This window comes from Macaca nemestrina, chromosome 2 (genome assembly GCF_043159975.1).
Source record: "Macaca nemestrina isolate mMacNem1 chromosome 2, mMacNem.hap1, whole genome shotgun sequence".
NCBI classification, from domain to species: domain Eukaryota; kingdom Metazoa; phylum Chordata; class Mammalia; order Primates; family Cercopithecidae; genus Macaca; species Macaca nemestrina.
This window is the reverse complement of record NC_092126.1, coordinates 173239064-173264253: the sequence shown is the minus strand read 5'-3', so window position 1 is coordinate 173264253 and position 25190 is coordinate 173239064. Positions and strand designations below refer to the sequence as shown.

Below are 25190 nucleotides of genomic sequence, written 5' to 3'. Positions count from 1 at the left end.
TGTCATCACCAACATTTGCTATAATTTGCTTTTTGGCAATAGCAATTTTAACAAATGTAAGGTATTAGCTCATTGTGGTTTCGGTTTGCACTTTGATCATTAGTGATGTCAAGCACCTTTTCATATACTTGTTGGCCATTTGTCATTTGTATGTCTTACTTGGAGAAATATATGTTCAAGTCCTTTAGCCATTTTAATTGACCTTTGACAACTTAATAATACTAAGTCTTTCAATCTATGAACATAGGATGTATTTTTATTATTTGTGACTGCTTTTATTTCTTTATCAGTACTTTATACTTATTGTATAAGTCTTTCACCTCCTTGGTTAATTCCTAAGCATTTTATTCTTTTTGATGCTTTTACTAATGGAATTATAAATTTTTAAAATTTTGTTTTCATTTTTTTATTGTTAGTGTACAGATATACAATTGATTTTTGCATGTTGACTTTGTCACTACCTTGCTGAATTTGTTTATTCATTATAACAGTTTTGTTACAAAAGTTTTAGAATTTTCTACATATAAGAACTTGTCATCTGCAAACAGATAATTTTACTTCTTCCTTTCTGATTTGGATAATTTTTTATTTCTTTTTCTTGCATAATTTATCTGACTAGAACTTCCAGCACAACATTGAATAAAGGTGGTGAAAGCAAGCATTTTTGCCTTGCTGCTGATTTCAGAAGAAAAGCTTTCAGTCTTTTACCATTTAGTATATTCGTTGTGGGTTTTTCAAATATGGCTTTTATTATGTTGTGGTAGTTTCCTTCTATTCCTAATTTGTTCAGACTTTTTTTCATGGAAATATGTGCAATTTTATCAAATGCTTTTTCTGCCTCAGTTGATAAGATCCTGTGTTTAGTTTTGTTTTTTCCTTCACATTCTTAATGTTGTGTGTGACATTCATTGGCTTTTGCATGTTAAATTACTTTTGCATCCCAAGAATAAATTCCACTTGTTCATGGTGCATAATCCTTATAATACGCTGCTTAATTCAGTTTGCTAGTATTTTATTGAAATTTTTGCATTAAGATTTATGAAGGATACTGATTTGCAGTTTTCTTTTTTTGTAGTGTTTTTGTCTGGCTTTGTTATCAGGGTAATGCTGACCTCATTGAATGACATAGAAAATGTTATCTCTTCTTCAACTTCTTAGAAAAGTTTGAGAAAGATTTGTTTTAGTTATTTGAGAGTTTAGTCAAATTCACTAGTAAAGTCATCAGGTCTTAGGCTTTTCTTTGTTGGAAGATTTTTTTTTTTTTCTTATTCAATCTCCCTACTTATTATAGGTCTATTCAAATCTTCAATTTATTTGTGATTTACTCTTGGTAGGATTTTGTTTCTCAAAATTTATCCATTTCAACTTGCTTACCCAGTTTGTTGGCATACAATTGAAGTGGTGGAAATGCCCTTACTTTTTTTATTTTAGTAATTTGAAGCTTCTTTTTTTTTGTTCTTAGTTCATCTAATTAAAGGTTTGTCAATTTTTAAAATTTCTCCAAAAAAATAGATTTTTGTTTTTAGTAATTGTCTTTATTGTTTTGCTATTCTTTATTTTATATATCTCTTCTCTAGTCTTTATTATTTTCTTCTTCCTGCTTACTTTGGTGTTATTTTGTTCTTTTTCTAGTTCTGTAGGTTGTAAAGTTAGGTTATTGATTTGAGATTTTTCTTGTCTCTTAATGTAAGCATTTATAGCTATAAATTTCTCCTTTGCACTGTTTTTGCCATATCTGTTAACTTTTGGTATGTTGTATTTTGCTTTTTTTTTTCCATTCATTACAAAGCATTTTCTAATTTCCCTTGTAATTTTTTCTTTGATCCTAATTTACTGAAACAGTTAATATGCCTTTAAAAAAGTAGTAGATTCTAACTATTTTTTAAAAAATTCTCCATTTAGCCTAACAGTAAAGCAATCCGTGTAGGTACCACACCTTAATTCTTCATATTGAATTCCCGAAATTGTAATACACTGTGATTATGAGTCAAGAAAGGCCCTTGGGTGAGTAGTATAAGTACAACTATTTATTTGGACAATATCTGTTTTGTAAACAAACTTCAAAAATTATATTTGCTGTTACTTAAATCTACAACTAAGAGAATTAATCACATTGCACATACAAACATAAGAACATTTAACATAATTTTTTTCATAAAAAGTCAAAAGGACATGTTTCTATTATAGCACTAAAAGTATTTCTCTGTAAACATTAAATATATGGCATATAAATACATTTCTGTAATATCAAAGTTTTATTGGCAAGAATTTCTTTCATTCTTTTTTTGAGTTGGAGTTTTGCTCTTGTTGCCCATGCTGGAGTACAATGGCACCATCTCATCTCACTGAAACCTGCTCCTGCCGGGTTCAAGCGATTCTCCTGCCTCAGCCTCCTGAATTGCTGGGATTACAGACATGTGGCACCACCTCTGGCTAATTTTGTATTTTTAGTAGAGATGGGGTTTCTCCATGTGGTCAGGCTGGTCTTGAACTCCCAACCTCAGGTGATCCACCCACCTAGGCATCCCAAAGTGGTGGGATCACAGGCAGTGAGCCACTGTGCCCGGCCAGGAATCACTTTTGTCTGTATTACTCACAAATGACAAAGCTTTGGCAAATAAAACAGATCATGCCAAGAAAATGCCAATAAAATATTTGTATCCCTTTCTCAAAAGCTTTTGAAGATTAGAAGAATGACCTCTAAAATCTTTTTACTTCAAAAAACAAATAATTAATTTGCACTTATTTATACATTTTACTGTGAAAATCAGTTTTCACTTATTCATTATATATTCTTATATGTCAGAAGAATAGAAAAAAAATGAATGCAAATTTATAAAAGTGCTCACATCCAAGAGGCACAAGGAAGTATTCAAGGGATCAAATAAAGCACATTAAAAAGTGTAAGAGAATATAACGAAAACTCGTGACTCATGGCATTAATACAGTTAATCTATGAGACCTCAAAGAGTAGCTTAAACCATTCTTAATTGTGTCAATTAAAAACTGAGGGAATTGGATCACTTGAGTTTCACACTTTCTTTGACCTCTTTTCAGCTTACATCATCTAGGATCTATTTCTCTTAGCTGTAACCAAGAATTCTGAATGATTCAACCTTCCATTTGCTTGCTTTCTACTACTGTTAATAATTCTATTTTATTAACTTTGTTGTCCTTCATTATATATTGTTTCAAAAGTATTGAGTAAAGAGATAGGATATGACTAAAATAAAATAAATGGTAATAGCTCTAATTAACCTTATATTATTTTACTGAAGATATTGTATTTCCTACAAACTTCTCTTGCTTAAAATACTGATATTTGTTCAATTCAATTTCTACATGGCATTGTATTTTCCAGCCCATAGTCATTATAATCTAAGGTTCTGTTCCCATACGATTACTGCACATCATTACTCTTCACAGCACATAAGGCCAATCCCAGGCATTTGTTCCAGACTCACTAAGAATAAGTTTGATTTCCACTTACAGAGCTCACTCAAATGGTACCAACACACTTAAATATATTCTGTTTGCTATCATTTCATTCAGTTCCATAATTATGAAAATTATATTGTTTTTCAAAGTATGGGTTAATGCATCTTTGGAAGCAATCATGTCTATGAAACTTATTTCACAGCTTCTCTCAAACTCTGCTCCTGGAACACATTAATAGACATGGTGCTTATTGGGTCCTGGTATTATGAAACATAGGCACCCAGGCTTATGTAGTCTTGTGAGGTACATAAAAAGTTTAAAAGCAAGCAACAAGAAGGCATTTTAAAATGCTCAACATCACTAATTATCAGGGAAATGAAAATCAAAACCACAATGCGATACCACTTCACTCCTGCAGGAATGGCCGTAATGAAAAAATTAAAAAATAATAGATGTTGGCATGAATGTGGTGAAAAGGGAACACTTTTACACTATAGGTGGGAATATAAACTAATACAACCACTATGGAAAATAGTGTGGAGGATCCTTAAAGAACTAAAAGTGAATCTATCATTTGATCCAGCAATCCCATTACTAGGTATCTACCCAGAGGAAAAGAAGTATATAAGGTAGGTTGAGAGGCAGACGATTGGAGCAAGGGCAGGTGAGTGGCCAAAAATGAAATTCAAGAGACTATTGAGGAAGCCAAATTAGGCCCTTCAATTGATACCTTTGGTTAGGTCTGAAGATCTATGAATGGGAATTAAAAGGTGATCAGACAAATAAAAAAGAGTTGGGAAAGCTGGAAAATGTGGCTTGTTAAAAGATAAAGTATATATGGGGCAAAGGAGAAAAAAGAGAAGCGTTTAAAGCTTCTAATCTGGCTTCCTGGAAAATTTAAGGATTTAGTGAAAGAAATAAGGGTGTGTGGAAAAAGAGCGTATTTAAGAAGATATGATATGTTCCAATCTACTGTCAACACCTGTGACATTCTCTGCCATCATGGAAATGTTCTATTTTCCTTTCAGATTAATCCATTTACTCAACGGATATCGGGAAAATTGGAACTTTTACAAATTTTATGACTATGAGAGAAACATAGAAAGTCTTAGGGCAAAACTTGGTCTCAAATTTGGCATTTTGCGTTGGTTAACTTATTGAATATGTGGATAATAAAAGCTTAGAATATAAATATGCTATCTGCACATGTGTTTCCATTTGAAAGAAGACTTTAGCCATTTTCATGATATAAACTGACTAGAGAGCTATAGCTCATTCTTATTCCATAAGTATTTTTAAGCTACCAAATGATTTTCTGTATAAAGAAATCTATGAATAAATATAGATGACTTTTGATTTGCTTGCAAAATATTTTCTGTAGTCTGTGTTTTAGTTGAATTTGCTTCATCCTTTCATGCTTGCTAATAAGACATCTCTTTGGCCGAGAATGGTTTCTGGCTCATCCAAGTAAAACTCACCTGCTGTGCTGCTGCAGACATGGAGTGAGCCTTGTCATTCCATTCTCTTCAGCAGAATATGACATGCGAGAAGTGAACTCAGCGTGCAGACTGGTGAAGCCAGCAGAGGGAGAGTTAAAGGGTTTATGGCTATGGCAGCATGAGGATTTTTACTTCCTGGGGATCCACATGACATGCCAAATTAAATATTTTCATCTGCCTGCTTACTAACATTTTAGTGAATCTTTTTACCACTCCAACTATCTTATGACATGGTAGACGTCAAAAACAAACAAACAAACAAACAAACAAACAAAAAAACCACTATGCATTTATGTTGATCACATTTTGAAAACACAATGTGTTTAACACAGACTGTTTTTTTCAAAAGATAGGACCAGTTATTAGACAAGGTTAGAAGGTCACCAAATTAGGCAAACATTAATATCTGTTAGTAGCATGTTTCAAAAATTGGCATCACAACGTTTTCTTTAAAACAATTCTCTCTCATACAATGTGTGTGGTGTCTTTTTTTTTTTTTTTTTTTTTTTTTTTTGGTGATAGTCTAGCACTGGGCTCAAAACCATGCTGGAAAATCTATGAGATTCTACTCTGCAGAACTCTCTCAGAGGAAATGAATCACTTTGGAAGAATGAAAAACATGTTCATTTCTACTCCAAGGAAGAAAACAAAGCAATGACACAGGAAATGGTCAAGAGGAAAATAGCTATATCTTTCATAGGATTCACAAAGCCAGGTTCTATTAATTTGGCATAGTAAATCCTTTCCTTTTAGACTCCGAAAGTTTGGTGGAACCAGTATCTGTGTACTTTAAAGAAGCATTTGTTGTTGAAACATCTGTCTAATTCCAATCTCAGGCTACGTGGACCCAGTAGAGAGCTCTGCCAAGTAAACTTGTGCCAGTGTTGTGTCCCAGGGCAAAAGCTCGGGTAAATTTTTCTTCTGTGTGTAGCCAAGGTTGGAAGAACTAGAGAGATAAGTCTGAGCCTGTTTCCTTGTGAGTGCCAAGTATTGATCCACAAGTCAAAAATACAAGAAGAGCAAAAACAGTTGACAAACTACGGTTTAGGAATCAATTAAAACAGGAATAGTTACTCAAATAAAATTTGAACAATTAAAATAGGAGAATAACTGGAAACAAGCTAATTGGAGTACATTTTAGCGAAGTGCCTGGGATTCATCTTTAGTTAATATATTCATTAAAAGTCTTTATTGAGCATCTGTTATACACTAGGCACTGTTTTCAGCACATGGGATACTTCAGTGAAAAACATCAAATAATAAACTCTTATTTCTTAGAACGTAACTTCTAGACTGAGAGGGTAAGAGAAGATAATGCACTCTCTGTAGACATAATAAGTTAAGTTATATAATTATAAGACAGTAATAAGTAATATAATAATTCAAACTAGAACAGAGTAATTTGGATTAGACTTATGTAGAAAGGGATAGTTTGCAATTTTAACATGATCAGAGCAAACTTCATTTAAAAACTGGCATTTAAACAAAGATTTGAAGAAGGTGAAGGGATTACATGTAAATATCTGAGAAAATAAGATTCCAGACAGGAATAACAGTTAGTGTATGCCCTGAAGCAGAAACATGCCTTAACCATAGGAGGCTTGATGTGTTTTGGGGTTGAATTGGCTTAAAGGTAAAAGAGTATTTGAACATTATCAAAGCTTACTGACTCTTCTCATTTCTGAGTGGCTTCCCAGAGTGTTTAACGTTTGTCATCTGTGTTATGTCCATTAGCTTCCTAGAGCTTTTGCAGTCTGACTTTCTTTGTAAGACTCAGATGCTATTGTTCCTGGGAGACAACTGAGAATCTGCTTTTGTTTAATTGAAGATCCACGAGCAACTTACCAAACACTGTTCTGAGGGTAGAACAGATCCAGATGGACCCATTCAGTTTATTATACGTAATGGTCCCCCAAAATATTCACATCCACATGCCCAGAACCTGTGAATATGTTGCCTTACGTGGCAAAAGAGACTTTGCAGATGTGACTCAGTTGAGGATTTTGAGGAGAGAGTATTTCTAGTTATCTGGGGGGCTGCAATATAATCAGTCGAGTCCATATAAGAGGGTGGCAGGATTGTCAGTGTTAGATAGAGAGAGATTTGAAATGCACATTTATGGCTTTGAAGATGAGGAAAGGAGCCAAAACCAAGGGATACAGATAGTCTCTAGAAGGTGAAAAGGGCAAGGCAATGGATTCTACCCTAAATCCTACAGAAGGCATCTTGATTTTAGGCCTTCTGACCTCCATTAATGTAAGAAAAAAATTGTGTTGAATTAGGTCAGGAAATACATGGTAATTCATTATAATAATAAGGAACAGATAATTATCATTATAATAATAGGGAAATGCCATCAATTTATATTCAGTTGCCCTAACATGTTCTAATCCTAAAAATTCTGCTAATCCCAAAGGTCAGGATTCTGTGGATATGGATAAAAGTTACAGAGCAAAGAATTCTCAGTTTCTCCTTGACCTTTTTGAAAGCAACATTAAATCTCACAGAGAATGTTTCTTAAATTTATCAAAAACCTTCAGCATCTCATGCCAACTGCTACAGGGAGCCAGGGAAGCCTCAGCCCAGACCAGGCCTTCATTAAGACTCAACAAGTTTGGCTACGTAAAGATTAGCCTTGGCTTTTGGGAAGTCAAAGAGTTATTCACATTATTGCTTTTCCCTCTGTATACTGCATTGTTCTCCTATTACCTTGATAAGGATAATACTTTTAATATGCACTGGCAGATTTGAAAAGAGCTTTCTATTTTTAAAAAATTATAGCTCTGGAACGTGGATAATGTTTTGTGAACATTTGTATTCCAGTTTATATAATCAAGGCAGGATGCAAAGATGCATCATTATCTGTTTAAAAAAAAAAAAAAGTGAACGCAACAGAATAGATTTTAGCTTTAGCCCTTTTGAAAAGTGTGTCCTTGAATAAGTCACTTTGCCTTTCTGTGCCACTCTCTAGACTCTTAAAAATGTAGTAATCAACAAGGTTATCAAGGGAACAAAGACTCTGAGTTATCTGTAGTTGAAGAAGAGCTCAGAGGTAAATTTCATAAGTATTTTAAATATAAAATGTTAGACTTGGAAAAGACCTTAGCAATGAATTGGTCCAAGACTCATTTTATATGAGAAAACTCATGAACAGAGAAATACAGTGGTTTACACAGTGCCACACAGCTGGTGAGGGAAAGGCACAATGTCACATAGCTAGTGCAGCTTAGCTTTCTTAATGCCATCCCAGGCTATAATCCATTTTTTCCCCAAAGAATCCAAAGACATCAAAATATAAGCTGGTTCTTCTTACTCTTTATTACAACTTTATTTTTAAATAGCTCCATCAACTGTGTCATCAATAAATTGCCACTTCACGGAGACTAAAAGTGGAGATGGTATCCACTGAGTTAGCAGTTCCCTGTGAAATGATGAGCCCACATAAATAAGGAAGTAGAAACAGAAAAACTTTGAATAAGGAACTTTTCATATGTATAAAAGCTATGGCTTTCTCTAATTTTAGTCTCCTCGTTTCTGGCTGTAGAAAGATTGTATGTCATTCAACTATTGTAAATACCATGTAACCAATGATCATTCCACTACCATATAGATATTTTTTCCCATTATTTTTCTTATAACCTACCTTCATGAGTAACTCTAAAATTAATTGTGGCATAGTTGTGCAGTGGTTGCTCCTCTTCAGAGATATTTCTGAAACATCCACAGTGCAAAGCTAACCTCATTGATCAGATATGAATATGTTCATAAAATGCTAAAACATATCTCATATATCATATAATTTGTGAATATATATATGTGTATGTATGTGTGTGTACACACACATATGGTGACACTAAAATTAACCATTACAAACATATATATTTAAGACCAGTTTTATCAATACCGAAGAATACATCTAGCCAAGAAGTTGAAAGATCTCTATGAGAAAAACTATAAACATTGATGAAAAAAGTCAGAGATAACACAAATAAATGGAGAAAACATTTTATGCTCATATATTAAAAGAGTCAATATTATTAAAATACCCAGACTGCCCAAAGCAATCTACGCATTTCATTGCTTTTCCTACCAAACTACCAGTGTCATTTTTTTCACAGAATTAGATAAAAACTCTTCTAAAATTCATATAGAACCAAGAAAAGCCCCCAAATAGCCGAACCAAACCTACAGACACATATAAAAAGCTGGAAGCGGCCGGGCGCGGTGGCTCATGCCTGTAATCGCAGCATTTTGGGAGGCCGAGATGGACGGATCAAGAGGTCAGGAGATCGAGACCATCTTGGCTAACACGGTGAAAGCCCGTCTCTACTAAAAATACAAAAAATTAGCCAGGCGCGGTGGCGGGCACCTGTAGCCCCAGCTACACGGGAGGCTGAGGCAGGAGAATGGCGTGAACCTGGGAGGTGGAGCTTGAAGTGAGTGGAGACAGAGTCACTGCACTCCAGCCTGTGGGAGAGAGAGAGACTCCGTCTCAAAAAAAAAAAAAAAAAAAAGCTGGAAGCATCACATTACCTGACTTCAAACTATGCTATATAAGGCCACAGTATCCAAAACAGTCTGGCACTGGTTTAAGAAAAAAAAAAAAGATACATAGACCAATGGAACGGAAGAGAGAACCCAGAAATAAAGTTGCACACTTACAGCCATCTGATCTTTGAGGAAGTAAAAAAAAAGTAAGCAATGAGGAAAGAATTTCCTATTTAATAAATTGTTCTTGGTTAGCTGGCTAACTATATACAGAGAGTGAAAGTGGACTCCTACCTTTCATCACATACAAAAATTAATTAAGCATTTAAATGTACAACATCAAACTGTAAAAATCAGAGAAAACAACTTAGGAAACTCTATTCTGGACATTGGCCTTATAAAAGAATTTATGACAAAGTCCTAAAAAGCAATCACACACACAAAAAAATTGACAAGTGGGACCTAATTAAAGAGCTTCTGCACAACAAAAGAAACTATCAATAAACAGACAAGCTATAGAGTAGGAGAAAATATTTGCAAACTATGCATTCAACAAAAGTCTAATATCCAGAATCTACAAGGTACTTAAACAATTCATCAAACAGAAAACAACTTTGTTAAAAAAGTGGGCAAAAGACATAGGCAGACATTCCTCAAAAGAAAACATACAAGTAGCCAACAAATGTATTAAAAAATGTTCAACATCACTAATCATCAGAGAAATTTAAATCCAAACCACAATGATATACCATTTCACACCAGTCAGAATGGCTACTACCAAAACCAGCCAATCAAACAAACACACAAAAATATGCGGCTGAGGCTGCAGACAGAAGGACATGTTTATACACTTTCGGTGGGAATATAAATGAGTTCAACCACTCTGGAGAGCAGTTTGGAGATTTCTCAAAAAACTTACAACCACTGTTGGATCCAGTAATACCATTACTGGACATATATCCAAAAATAAATAAATTGCTCTAACAAAAAGATAGAAGCACTCATGTTCATCACAGGGCTATTCACAATAGCAAAGACATGGAATCAACCTAGGTACCCATCCATGGTGGATCCATAAAAAATAATGAAATTATGTTCTTTGTTGACAATATGGATGCAGCCAGAGGTCATTATTTTAAGCAAATTAACACAAGAATAGAAAATCAAACACTGCAGACTTTCACTTACAAGTGAAGGCTAAACACCGAGTACTCATGGACATAGAGACAGCAATAGTAGACACTGTAAACTACTAGAATTAGGAGTGGGAGGGGGGCAAGAGTCGCAAAGCCACCTGTTGGGTACGATGCTCACTACCCGGGTGATAGGATCATTTGTATCCCAAACCTCAGCAACATAAGGTATCCATGTAACAAACCTGCACATATACCCCCGAATCTAAAATAAGAGTTGAAATTATAGAAATAAAATAAAATAAAAAAGTTTTATCAACATGTATGTACCACTATATGTATTTTATTATGTATAATTAATATAATAAATAAATATGTGTTAATAAAATATATTTTTTTCCAGCCAATCATTCATGTTACCTGTCCTTCTGTTCTTTAACCTCACAAAAATAAAATTGAGTTTTCAAAGTTTTTTTTCCTGTTGCCTAGTAGAAAAAAATTATGTGACTTCTACTTAAAGTTGTCTAATTTAACATCCAGGCTAAAACAGGGAGAATATCAAGAAGCTTAAGTGTGTGAACAGAGAAGGAAAAATTTTCATAAGTGTTAAATAACATACAGAGAGGTTTTCCTGAATGCTTCACCTCATATGACATTTGCCTTCATAAAGACTGCTTAGTACAGAAAAAATAACTTTGAGAAACCCTAGAAAAAAATATATGGGGTAGAACTGAACAGGCATGAGCTGTCATTCCTAGGATAAGTCAAAGAAGGAAGTCACCAGGAAAGGTACAAAACAAAAGTGACATGGGAATCACCAGGTCATAGAATTAAGCCTGCCACCCGGTGGAATGTCACACAGCATGCATATTAAAATCAAGGTCTCAGTACTGAGCCACTCTCAAGTAAAGGGATGAGCATTGTTGGAATACCACTTGAGTTGGACACACAAGTCCACTATGGTGAGATTTTTTTAAATGTCTCTACTAAACCTAATTTGATTCTGCAGAATATCTGCCTTAAAGCAACATTACATTTAGGTTTATCTAACTCCATTCTTTTGAAATACAAATTGGCCTACCCACTTAGTTCTCCATATGTAATATGTCAAGAATAAGAATTTTTCTTTGTAGTAACTAGTCACATTAATAAACGTTTCTTAGTATCTTTTGATACATAGAACAGACTCTTGCTTGAGTATTAGGAAATATGAAGACAGTTTATTGCCCTCTGAGAAATTCATAATTGGTCACTTGGTGAATTTGTACTTTATTGCTTTTCCTGTGAGAAATGCATTCCTTGGTTTACAAGACCTTGAAATCTCTAAGATAAAGAAATTTTGTTTTTATTAATGTTGAGAAAAGTCATCACTATTATGTTTTTATGATTGGATCTTTGATGGTTACCCATTATCATTACAGACAACAATTTCACACTGTGCCTCTAACATTCTCAAATATATGAATTAACAAAGAAATTGTATGAAATCCTGAGAACCACAGAAAAATGTATGTCTTTTTTTTCTTAAGCCAGATATTTAAGAACAAGGCACAATACATCTTGAAAAACAATTTATAGAACTAATAAAATCTTGACAAATAAAGCATTATGACTCCTTTCACAAATATGATAAAGACAATAAGCTAAACTTTCAAAGCTGTGTCTTAGACACTTTATCCTAACTAGGTTTTCTAAGGTTTAACCACCCATGCGAATTACTATGTGTTGTGAATTTCAAGTATCATTTTTGCCTTTATTTATTAGCCACTAATTTTTCACTTCTGAGTCACAGCATTCCAGCTGAGTAATCATTGCATCATTATTTTAAAAAAAGGAAAGAAAGGAAGGGAGGGAGGGAGGAAGGAAGAAAATTATACAACTCTTAACTTTTTTGCAAAACAAAACCATGTTTTCCTCCAAATTACAAAAATTGACAGCAGAGTTTATGCTTTTCTCACAATTGCAAATACAGTTGACCTTTGAACAACATGCATTTGAATTGCATGAGTCCACTTATACCTGAGTTTTCTTCTGCCTCTGCCACATCTGAGACAGCAACACCAATTTCTTCTCTTCTTACTCCTCCTCAGCCTACACACTGTAAACACAATGAGGATGAAGACCTTTATGATGACCCATTTCCACATAATAAATAGCAAATATATTTTCTCTTCCCTATAATTTTCTTAGTAACATTGTTTTTCCTCTAGCTTATTTAATTGTACAAATTCAATTGTACAGTTAAATAAGCTAGAGGAAAAACAATGTTACTAAGAAAGTATACAATTCTTATATAAAAGCATATAATACATATATAAAATATGTGTTAACAGACTATGTTGTCAATAAGGGTTCTGGTCAAGAGTAGGCTATTACCAGTTAAAATTTAAGGGTGTTAAATGCTACATGAGAGTTTTTCACCTCATGGGGGTTGGCGCCTTTTACAACTGCATTGTTCAAGAGTCAACTGTACTTTTCATTATTAATAAAAGAAAAAACTATACTCACTAAAAACTTACTTGCTGATAGAACCACTCCTAGTATCAAAATCTGTATTACCCCGAGTTTTCCAGAGAAACAGAATCCCCAGGGTATAAGTGTGTGTGTTTATATGTTAATATCTAAATGTATATATAAGCAGAGGTTCATTTTAAAGAATCGGCTCATGCAATTATGGAGGCTCGTTGTATCCAAAATCTTGTAACGTTGGTCACTAGGCTGGAGACTCAGGGAAGAGTTGAAGTTTGAGTCCAGAGGCCATCTGTGGTAGAATTCATTCTTGTTGTGGAGGTTGAGTCTTTTTTGTATTTAGGCCTTCAATTGATTGGATGAAGCCCACTTATGTTATAGAGGACTTTTTTCTTTACTCAAAAGTCCCCTGACTTACATGTTAATCTCATCTAAGAAACACCTTTACAGAAAACATGCATAATAATGTTTCATCAAATGTCTGGGCACCATGGCCCAGTCGAGTTGACACATAAAATTAACCATCACAAACATAGATAGAAAACCAGTTCTGTCAACAGAAGAAAAACTCAAGGAGAGAGAAACATTATAAGGCCAGGTCCCCATTGCCCCTTTTATCTCAGCTCAGCTGTGCCTGCAATGTACTTAAAGGAACACAAAGCCCACCTTTACCAAAACTGTTTCTTCTGAAAACTATGCATGTGTGTGTTTATGTGTGCATAACCCAGAAGTATTATTCTAATAATAGAAATTATAAGCAACATGGAATAATATTTTAGAATTTGTAAATCCTTACAGATCACCATGTCATCAGTGTCCTTATCTGTAGACAGAGTATCTTCCATTCCCCATCCCCTAAGAGAGACATATTTTCTGCTTCTTTATTTCAATTTCCTCTCTTAGATTGTGTTGCTTTGCTGTCTAAATATGAAGCATTTTGTGATCAGTTATATTAAGTGCCTTTCTTCTCTATATTCGTATCTCTTCATAAATTATCTATTCTTTGTTAGATTTGTGAGAATTCAAAAACAGTGCATTCCAAACTTTTTAACTGAAAGTCATGTGTATATCATTGGGGTCAACCATTTTAAAGGACAATGGTTGTAGAAAAGCAGCTCTTTCGTACATTCTACATTTTGATTTTGTTATGGTTTGATAGTGTCTCCCCAAAAGAAGGCATTGAAAACTTAATCTCCAATAGAAGTTTTGGGAGGTGAGGCCTAATAAGTGGTGATTAGGCCATAAGAACTTCACCCTCATGAATAAATTAATGTTGTTATCATAAGAGTAGGTCTCTTGCGAAAAAACAGTTTGGCCTTCTTTTTTCTCTCCCTTGCCCTTTCACTGCCCTCCCATTCTTCTGCTATGGGACGATGTAGCCAAAAGGTCCCTGAAAGATGCTGGCATCTTCATCTTGGACTTTCCAGCCTCCAGAATGTGAGAAATAAACTTATGTTCCTTACAAATTACCCAGTCTCAGATATTCTATTAGAGCAGCACAAAACAGACTAAGAGATTATCTGAGCTTTTGCGGCAGCACCCTGAGGATAGTCAGTAAGAATTAATCATGACAATGATGATAGTGATAGTGGTGAAGATAGTGAGAGTGGTGGTAGTGGGGAAATGACAAGAAAGTAAAAAGGGCAATCATGAGAATAACGTCTAAGTCAAGACTGAACATAAAGTGTCACAGTCCAACTTGAATTCCACCATTTAAGATAACATAATTTACTATTTTTTTCATTTCAACCATCTATATTTGCTAGATTTTCTTTGCCAAGACCAGTGAGAAATTGGCCAAGAACTATGTTACAGACCAACTACATGTCCCTTGTGGCCAAGGCTGATTAATTAAAACCTGGCACTGATGAGATAAAGCTGCTCCAGAAAGTGGTCCCTAGCAATGTATTCCTTAGGGATTCTCAAGATTAGCTAGTAATAGGCACCTGAGGGCTATGTGACTAGCTAATATACAAGCTGAAGGGATTTCAGAGCTTTCCCTGAGTCAAGTTCATCTGCTCATGCTCAGCTTCATCTCTTATGACTTTGCATGTTTCAAACATAGAACAATTATAACATTAGAAGTTGGGCCTGGGACTCACAAAACCTCCACTTTGCTGTTTCTGTTCATGCTGTGTTTCGTCCTGTCCAGTATTATTTCTTAAAGATAAGTAGACAATGCTGGGTAAAATCTATTGTGTCTCATGATTTTGACTGTTCATTTGAACTCAAGACAACAGCTACCAGTGGAGTCCAGTGAGCACTGTTGATATGTAGGTGTTGGTTTGCTGAATCTGAATGTGGGTCGTGATCCAAAATGTTTCAAAGCCACTGCTTTAGGAGAAAAGCTAGCACTAGCCTTACTAGTGATCAAAGAATTATATTTGAGGAACCAATTATTTCTATTAACACATTATCATGCTAAGAGGGGAAATGAAATCCACACATTACCTGTATTAGTGTCCAAAGAAGGCTAAGCCACAGAGTAAGATTGCATTAATATCAACTGACATCCACAGTGGTAGAAGTTGCAAGAACATGATGAACTGGGCGTGGAACAGAAACTCTGTTATACTTTGCAAAAGTGATGAGTTCTAAAGTAAAGAGTACATAATATGAAGGATTTAAAAAGGGACTTCAGATGAAAAATGAAAACAAAAGGGAAAATGAAAATGAAAGAGCTTGTAGAAAGAAGTGTGCATGTACATCCTGCAGCTACACATACAGTTGCCCATGTGCATGCACCTACACAGATTGTGCACAACAGTGTTCCAACTCACAACTATCAAGTTGTCTCTGGAGAAGTCAGACCATTTGGAAATTCCTACCCATAGGTCTTTGACAGGATTATGCAGGACCACATAGAAACATAGGCACAAAAATAAATATTTATACTTAGACCATGAGCAAATTGGCCATCTCTCTTGATACATTTACAGAGCATAGGTGGAAACTTTCCTTGGGCATAGACAGAAGAAGTCCACCAACCTACTAGCCTCAACCAGTCTCTGAAATGGTAATCAAATGTTTACATCCAATAGCAATTGTGGAACTCATCAATTAGTATATTAGTCACTCTGTAAATGTGAAAATTGAAAAGTATTATGGGTTGAATTGTGTTCCTCAAAATTCATATATTGAAGTCACAACCCCAAGAACCTCTGAATGTAACCATATTTGGAAACAGGGCCTTTAAAATAATAATCAAAGTTAAATGAGGTCCTCTAACACAAGCAATTATATTTGTAGATAGAGTGTTTAAAAGGATGATTAAGTTAAAATAAGGCCAACAGCATGTACCCTAATCTAATATAACTGGTGTCCTCAGAAAAAAGAGAATGGGACACAAGATGCAATAGCACAGAGAAAAGGCCACAACGAGGACACAGAAGACTGCCATCTGCCACAGAGACCTGAGGAAAAATCAGACCTGTCAAACTTTGATCTTGGATTTCCCACTTCCAGAATCATGAGAAAATGACTCTCTTGTTTAAGCCAATTCTGTTGTATTTTGTTATGGCAGCCCCTAGCAAAAATACAGATTATGAAGAGACAATGTTTAAAAGTGAACATTATAATATTCAAAACAGCAAACATTGTAATATATTTAAACAATGTATTTCATATTCTTGAAAGAATATATAGATATATGTTTGCTTCTCTTTTTGTTTGTTTGTTTTACACAAAGTAGCAATATTGAAATAGCAACTTTTATTTTTTCTTAATAGGAAGTATCTTCATACTGTGCCAGAAAGCCATTAAGTATTTTTAAGGTTATGAGGTAATGGACTGTGTGTTCATTGTTCTTGGTCTAGATATTTCTTACTGAGTATTGGAAAGCACTTAGGGAGTAACAAAGCTAAGTCAATTCTTTGTATTGACTTATATTGACATTTTTGACATAAATTTTCTCCTTTCATTAATGAAAAATAGAATCAATGTAAATAAAATAATATTGGTGTTTGTGAATCATCTACAGGATGTGTAAGAAAAAGTGTTAATGGCTTTCAAAAGCCTTTACAAAAACGTCAGGGTGGTCAGTTACCTTAAAGTTTTGTTTGTTTCACTTTTTTCTTGTTTCTTTTTTCATAAATTTATAAAAGACTCCAAATATATTTTTAAAAAATAATATAAATATTCATGAATACTCTTTATTGAAGGGTTGTGTATAGACATGCTTCATTTTTTTTCTTCAGGACCACAGTCCTATTCTTTCTATATTTCCCCACTATAAGACTATCGATGAAATAAGCAAAATCAGTATTTTGCCATCTGGGCAAATGGTTAACAAGCCATCAACTTTTTGTTGGTTAAGTGTCTTGTCATAATGTTTTTGATGTCAAGTCCATCGCCATTCTAGTAATAAAGAAACTGACAAATAATAAAGGAGTATTGGGATGGTCCAGGGTTCTTTATCCGTTTCACTATGACATTATGTACCATCCAAGGCAAAAGCAAAATTAAGTGAGAGAAAGAAGCTAACAGTGTTCAAGTTTTTAATATAATCAGGCCCTGCAATAGATGCCATTATGTTTCTTCTAACTTAATCCTCAGAACAAATGATATGAGATAGGGTTAACACTCGTTTAACAATTAAAGAAACTGAGACTTGAAGGAGTTAACAAACTTGGAGACTCCATGGTTTACTGGAGTCTAAAGTAAATGTTCTTTGTACCATTTTCAAAGGTGACACATGCCATTATAGACACAAAAGTACTATCTTAAACAATGTTTATATTTAGTCTACTCAACAGTTTTGCTGACTGCCTCATACTGTGGTAGATACATAGCACCTCTAAATTTCTTCACCTTTAACGTAAGGAGTGGGTGTTCTATCAGTGGTCTTCAAACTGTACTCTCACGAATTCTGTGAGTTTAATAGGGTTGCTTCAAGGAAAAAAAATGTGCTATTGTGGTATCCCCTTACTTTTTAAACAGAATAGCTTCTCTTTGATGTGTTTAATCTATCAACAACTTTCTGGTGAAAAAAAATGTATTTCACTGATTTTGAAGAAAAAAAGAGCATTATCCAACTAGAGGTTTTAAAAATGCCCTCCCTTGATAATATGAATACACATGTGGTTTACCACCTTTAAAAATCTTGCAATTTAGCTATAAAATCAAACAAATGAATGAAGAATATAAGAGGCCTTTAAAGGCAGTACATGACTACCCAAGGGGTGGCCAGGCAAGAAGCTTCTTCACTCAGCTCAGGTCCTATTGGCATAATTAAAGTGACTCTGTCTGTGCTGGGGAATGCAGGAGCTTCTTCCTACCCCTACTGCCAAAAAAGTATATATTCTGGACTTTGCTTGCTCTAAGGAGACTGTAAGATCCCAGTGTTCTAGAACTTAAAACTTAATAAATGTAGACATGGAGTATAATTTTTGAATAATTTAAATTTCTACCTTATTAAAAATAAAGTTTTACATAGAAAGGAGAAAGGAAAAAAAAACACTCAACCACCTACAAGATAATAATAAGAGACGCAAGGTGAACTATTGGCTATTTTTCCTCATATATCACTCTTCCGATATAAAATCACATTTATGAAAAATATGTAGAGGACTATTCAGTAGTCTTCACTTTCTATTTTGTGAGTTATTTGAATTTGAGAAGCTAATGAGTACATTTCACATGAAAAGCCAAAGGTGAGATGGGCACAGGAGTCTGGCAGATAAGAGATAAACTCCGTTCATTACTGTCAGAGTTGTTGAAGTATGTAGTGTTGGGCTCATTAGGCAAGTTGGGCCTTCTAAGAATTTCCTCCAGTCAGTCTCTGGCAGTTGTAATATCCCCTTCTCCACCACTTCACCCACAAAATGGTTTGGTTCTGCAAAATTTACTGCCTGGTGTTGAGCAAAACAGTTATATGTGTTTTCTTCAGGCTCACTCACCAGAAATATTGCTTCTCCTTTAGAAGGAAGGACTAAGAAGGACATTGACAAGGACTGACTGACATCAATTGGCCCAGTCCTTTTGTCTACTTTGGCTTTTCAGTGCCTCTTCCATGGTGGATGAAATTTCTAGGCTTTTTGGTGTGTTTTATATGTAATACAAAAACTTTCACACTTTGCATGCACTCCCATATGTTCAACCACATTCCTCTACTCCACAGTTCCTCATCAGCGATTTTCTAATCCTTTCCCTTCGAGGCCACTGACATATATTCTCACTTTCAGTCATTTTCACTTCAAAGTGGAGAAGATCAGGTGAACCACTTCCACCTTTACTCATTGGGATATTTACCCTTCACTACTTTTTTTAAGGTTATCTTCAGATGTCACTGTGATGCAACCACCATCCATTTTTAGCTTGTACCCCAAATAATGACCAAATACAGCCTTAACCCAACCTTAACCAAGCAGAGACTTCTTTCTTTTCCTTCAGCTGGTTATTTAGGACTTTTCCTCTCTATCTACGGGTGACACATAGAAGTACTATAGTGAAAGGTGATGTGAAAGTCTGTGCTACCCAGCGGTGCAGTTGACTTGCATCCTCTAGTCTTGCTTGAGCACAATAGCAGATGCACTATTTTTTGTTTTGTTTTGTTTCATAGTGTGCTGCTACAGCATCGGTTTTTTATGACATAATAAGCCCAGCTCAAGATGGGCTTTCTAGTGGACATTCTGGATACACAATCACTTAGGGGGCCACAGACTGAATGATTGTGTCCCCTTAAAATTCATATGTTGAAGTCCTAATGCCCAGTGGGATGGTATGTGGAGGCAGGGCCTTTGGGAAGTAATTAGGTCATGATGGTAAAGTCTCCTTCATCGGATAGTGGCCTTATAGGAAGAGACTGCAGAGAGTAGTTTCCAGATCTGAATATTGGCTCAGGACGTGGAACTGAGCAACATCTTATTAGAGCAATTGATTGCCCTCAGCCTCCTTCTTCTCCATTCTTTTTTGGTGTTAGTTTAATTTTAATTGAAAAATAATAATTGTATGTATTTATGGAGTGTAATGTGATGCTTTCTACATGTATACATTGCAGAATGATCAAATCAAGCTAATAACAATATCCCTTACTCAAATGTTTACCATTTCCTTGTAGTACAAACATTTACGATCCCTCTTTTAGCTATTTTGAAATATACCACTATAGTTAATAATAATTTCAGAATAGCTGCCTCTTCATTATTGCTGTCATCTGATTGTAGATCTTAAACAGCACTCAGTTACTATCCATAGCATGCACTGAAGAGAACCATATTCTATTAACCATCTCCACAACTCCTGGAAGGGTCACCTTCCCTTGGCTCTCTCTCTGACTTTTCTACTTACTGTCATAATGTGGTTCTCAACTTTCTTGTCAGAGAAGCCCAGTCTCTTTTCCTCTATTACTTTGAGGCCAGATCCTCCTGGCAATTAACATGCTAACTCTGTAAAACCTACCCTACCATTAGCCCTAGCCTAAAGAGAAGAGCCACAGAAGAACAATTGAGTGAGGTTATAGCCCTCTCACCAGCACACTCTTTATGGCTTTGGCAAATAGCATGTTTTGGAGCTTTTCCATGAAGCATAATAATTTGATGATGGATTTTCTGGCTTCATTTTATATATTCAAGCCAGTACATCCTCTTTCCTCAATCCTTCTATTCCTTCTTCAGTCGGCTAGGCTTTTCTACTTTTCTCAGTATGAACCATGTTTTCTCCAGGCTTTTAAGAGCTACCCTAGTAGCTCCTGGGGTTCCTGTCAGGTTGTTAAATCCTATGTCCCCCCAGAAACTGTCCCCAAATCAATAAATCCTTACTTGTCCAATCTTACGTTCCAGGCCCCTGATCAAAATCAAATCCTAGGGGTGTCACCATGGCTTCTACAGAAACATACCAGCTAATTCTTGCAGCTTCTTCAGGATATGATTTTTTTTTTTCCTTGTTAGGCTCTGTATGTGTCCAAATATGTTCCAAGTTAATCATAGGTATTGGCCTGAGTATGAGAAAAGTGAATGGGACAATTTCTGTAGCAGAAAGATATGTTGTTTTAAGAAAGAGAAAGTGGCTTCTCCTATGCCTTCTCACATTCTGGCTGCTACTATGAATCTGCAGTTTCTAGGGGTTCAGATAGGGTCTACAGAGCCATAAACCTAGGAAATATGCCCAAATGAAATAATTTCTACTGCTATGATTTCAATGTTTGTCCCCTCCAAAACTCACATTGAAATTTAATTGTCATTGTAACAGTATTAATAGGTGAGACCTTTAAGAGATGATTAGTATGTGAGGGTTCTGGCCTCATGAATGGACTAACGTCATTATTGTGTGAGTGAGTATCTTATGAAGGGCAAGTTCTGTCCCCTTTACCCTCTCTCATCATCTCTTATCCCTTTCGCTCTTCTGCCATGTGAGGAACAGTGTCTCCTCACCACTCCGCGTGGTCAAGGCACCCTCATGGAAGAAGAGACTAGGCCATTACCAGACACAAACATGCCAGGCAGGGCCTTGATCAGGGACTTCCTAGCCTCTAGAACTGTGAGAAAAAAATTTGTGTTCTTTATGAATTACTTATTCTAAAGTATTATGTCATAGCAGCACAAAATGGATTAAGACACCTACCTTGGCAAAACAATTCAGCCTTAGCTAAGCAGTTAGCACCGTCTCCAAGCTCCAAGACCTCAACTATTACATCCCAGGCTTCTCCTCAGAAGTCTCCTGTTCAGGAAATAAAGGCTATTTTGTAAACCAAAGAAGCCCTCTGCTTTTACATTTAGCCTTTTATTCTTGTCAATAGTTCTCAGTTTCTCCTTACCTTCTGCCTGGCATCAGTACAACTTAGTAATAAATGGCCAATTCCAGTGTCCTTGTAGACATTGCTTTCCCCATATCTTTTAAATGCTTGAATCATTGCACTGGCAAAAATCATCTCCTTTACTGAGACATCTTTTTCACTGATGAACTCTTAAGCAACTAGACTATCCTCCTATGTTAGGAACTAGCCTTGCCCCCCTTTGTACTCAAGATAGGGCACTCAGGATAGTGCTGATAATATTATCAGCAGCATAGTGAATGAGAAACGTCCACACTCCATCTTACCACTTACTATTTTAGGCCACTCTCAGTACCCGCTTCCAGCCTAGGTCCTCCTAGAAGCAAACATTAAAACTGGATTTTGATGTACATGCAACTTACTGGGGGGAATGCCTTTGAAGGATGAAGTGGGAGAGAGCAAATGTGGACAGAGAAGGCATTCTGACTATGATGCATGAATGACCCCTGTGAAAAAAAGGAGCGAATAAAGGATGAGAAAGAAAGAGCCTCAAACTATAGTGTAGTTCCTCAGTGCCAGCCTACAGAGAATCTCTTACAGCTTTCCCACGAGACACAAAGGTTGTCTATTACAGGAGTTCCACAGGAATGATAGTTATCTGGCTCTAGTATTCCCCACTGTATGTTCCCACACTGGCTGGAAACATCTTGCAGGAAAAGTAGTCTTGCTGAATACCTTGGTGTTAAGACTGAAGTATATTTAAAGGTATGACAGTCAGGGTGTCCTCCACTGCAAGTTCCCCTGAAGGGATATGTGAAGTGCATCCCCACATCCCCACAGTAAACATCAACTTGCAATTTTTAGCAATGGCATTATAAAGTCAGTCTCAGAATTAAAATAAGGGTCTAAACTACAAGAACTATAACATACAGATTAGGGGATACACTTTAATATAATGGAAGAACACCACCCTAGAATTTAGCAGAATTTTGCTTTGTTTGTTATCAGTGGGTCAAGTTACACAGGTCCGTGAAGGTCTATTTTTTTCAATAAGTTAAATAAAAATAATAGAGTTGAAAATCTCCTATCTAGAGCTAATGAACTGATTATTTAGGAAAAAAATCACTTAATTAAACACATTTTAATGATTTATTTTTCACACGGACACATAATTTGAACATTTAATAATGTGCATGTCGTTACAACCTTTGAACTAGGATCCATATGTTTGCATTTTTATCTGCTAATTGGAGTTCTGACTTTTTATTTTTGCAGTGCGATTACAGAATCCAACTAGGATCTTTTAATTAATTAATTTTTATTGTAAATGAAAATTTTATAGTTGGATATATTTATGAGGTACAAAGTGATGTTTTGATTTATGAATGCAATGTGGAATAATTAAATTAAGCTAATTAACATGCTTATCACCTCGAATGCTTAGTATTTTGGAGGGTGAGAACATTTGAAATGCGTTCGCTTAGTAATTTTTAATGTGCTGTACACTATTATTAACTATATTCACCATGATGTACAATAGATCTCAAAAAATGTCTAATCCTTCTGTCTAACTGAGGCTTTGTACCTTTTGACCATCATCTCCTCATTCTCACTACCCTCTAGCCTCTGGTATCCACCATTTGACTTCCTGTTTCTACAAGTTTAATTGTTTTAGATTCTACATATAAGGGAGAACATGAGGTGTTTGTCATTTCTGTGCCAGGCTTATTTTATTTAGTATAATGTTCTTCAATTCCATCCATGTTTTTCCAAATGACAAGGTTTCTTTCTTTTTTTAAGGCTACTTAATAGTACTCCATTGTGTATAGATACTACATTTTGTTTATCCATTCATCTGTTGGTAGACATCTAGGTTGAGGCCAGGCGCCGTGGCTCAAGCCTGTAATCCCAGCACTTTGGGAGGCCGAGGCGGGCGGATCACGAGGTCAGGAGATCGAGACCATCCTGGCTAACACGGTGAAACCCCATCTCTACTAAAAAAAATACAAAAAACTAGCCGGGCGAGGTGGCGGGCGCCTGTAGTCCCAGCTATTCGGGAGGCTGAGGCAGGAGAATGGCGTAAACCCGGGAGGCGGAGCTTGCAGTGAGCTGAGATCCGGCCACTGCACTCCAGCCCGGGCGACACAGCGAGACTCCGTCTCAAAAAAAAAAAAAAAAAAAAAAAAAAAAGACATCTAGGTTGATTCCATAGCTTGGCTGTTGTGAGTAGTGCTCAGTTAACATGGGGCTGCATTCATCTGCTCATCATACTGTTTTCAAATGGTAATTTTCCATTTTTCACCAATCTGACAGTTATTTTTCTATACCTTATTTGATAGCAACGTTTAAACAAGTCAGCTTACCTAAACTGTCCCAAGCATTTAAGAAGTTTCCATGGAAACAAGCACTCTTTTTTGCAGTCATTTTTATATGTATTTATATTTATTTATTTATTTATTTATTTTTTTGAGGCAGAGTCTCACTCTGTCGCCCAGGCTGGAGTGCAGTGGCACAATCTTGGCTCACTGCAAGCTCCACCTCCTGGGTTCACGCCATTCTCCTGCCTCAGCCTCCCAAGTAGCTGGGACTGCAGGTGCCCGCCACCATGCCCGGCTAATTTTTTATATTTTTGTAGAGATGGGCTTTCACCATGTTAACCAGGATGGTCTCGATCTCCTGACCTCGTGATCTGCCCTCCTCGGCCTCCCAAAGTGCTGGGATTACAGGCGTGAGCCACCGTGCCTGGCCTGCAGTTATTTTTAATCTGCATATACAATTATTAATGGAAAAGGTTTGGAACCAATTCCTGGTAAAATGCAACTCAAGTACACTGACTCTCCAGAAATTAGCCTATAACCTGGTAGAATTTACTATGCATATAGACATAGAATAGAGCTGTGATTACACAGAATAGGTTACATGAAGACAGATTAAGGAAGCTTTCACAATTCTCAATGGGATTTTGAAGGTAATAAATGCACAAGTCTATGCTGAATTAATTAATGAACTGATAATCCACAGGTACCAATCACTTGATTAATTTTTAAAATTTTATATTTTATATATATTATTTTCTATATTGTGATTGCCTTTTAACTTCTCTCTACCAAGACATTGTTTCCATGAAACTCCATGTTAGAATCATTTTCTTACACAAGTACACATATTCACTAGATATTTTCAGAGAAGCCACAAGTTCTCCTTTCTAAAAAGGCATTCATACCCTTGCTTCTCTTCCGTGGTCTCTCCAATGACCAGGTATGCTACACAGGTAAATAAGCATGTCACCAGGGTTTGGTGTATTAATTATCCCATCACCCAAATAGTGAGCATAGTACCTCAGAGGTAGTTTTTCAACCCATGCCGCCCCCCTCCCCAGAAGTCCGCAATGTCTATTGTTGCCATCTTTATGTCCATGTTTACCCAATGTTTAGCTTCTGCTTATAAGTGAGA

At 35.8% G+C, this 25190-nt stretch overlaps 1 long non-coding RNA gene across 4 annotated transcripts in view; it reads right to left on the bottom strand.

Moving 5' to 3' along the window:
• The window catches only part of LOC105477567 (uncharacterized), a 577843-nt gene that overhangs the window by 361565 nt on the left and 191088 nt on the right, over nt 1-25190 (bottom strand). Inside the window, exons 2-3 of one of the 4 annotated variants that reach the window (XR_011620372.1) lie at nt 15479-21682; nt 12578-12656 (exon numbers count right to left, since the gene is read on the bottom strand). The exons of 2 other annotated variants lie outside the window; for them this stretch is intronic. This is a non-coding gene — a long non-coding RNA (uncharacterized lncRNA). Of the gene's footprint in view, nt 1-12577; nt 12657-15478; nt 23624-25190 lie in introns of those variants that run through there. One more of the 4 variants, XR_011620371.1, reaches the window with a different exon arrangement.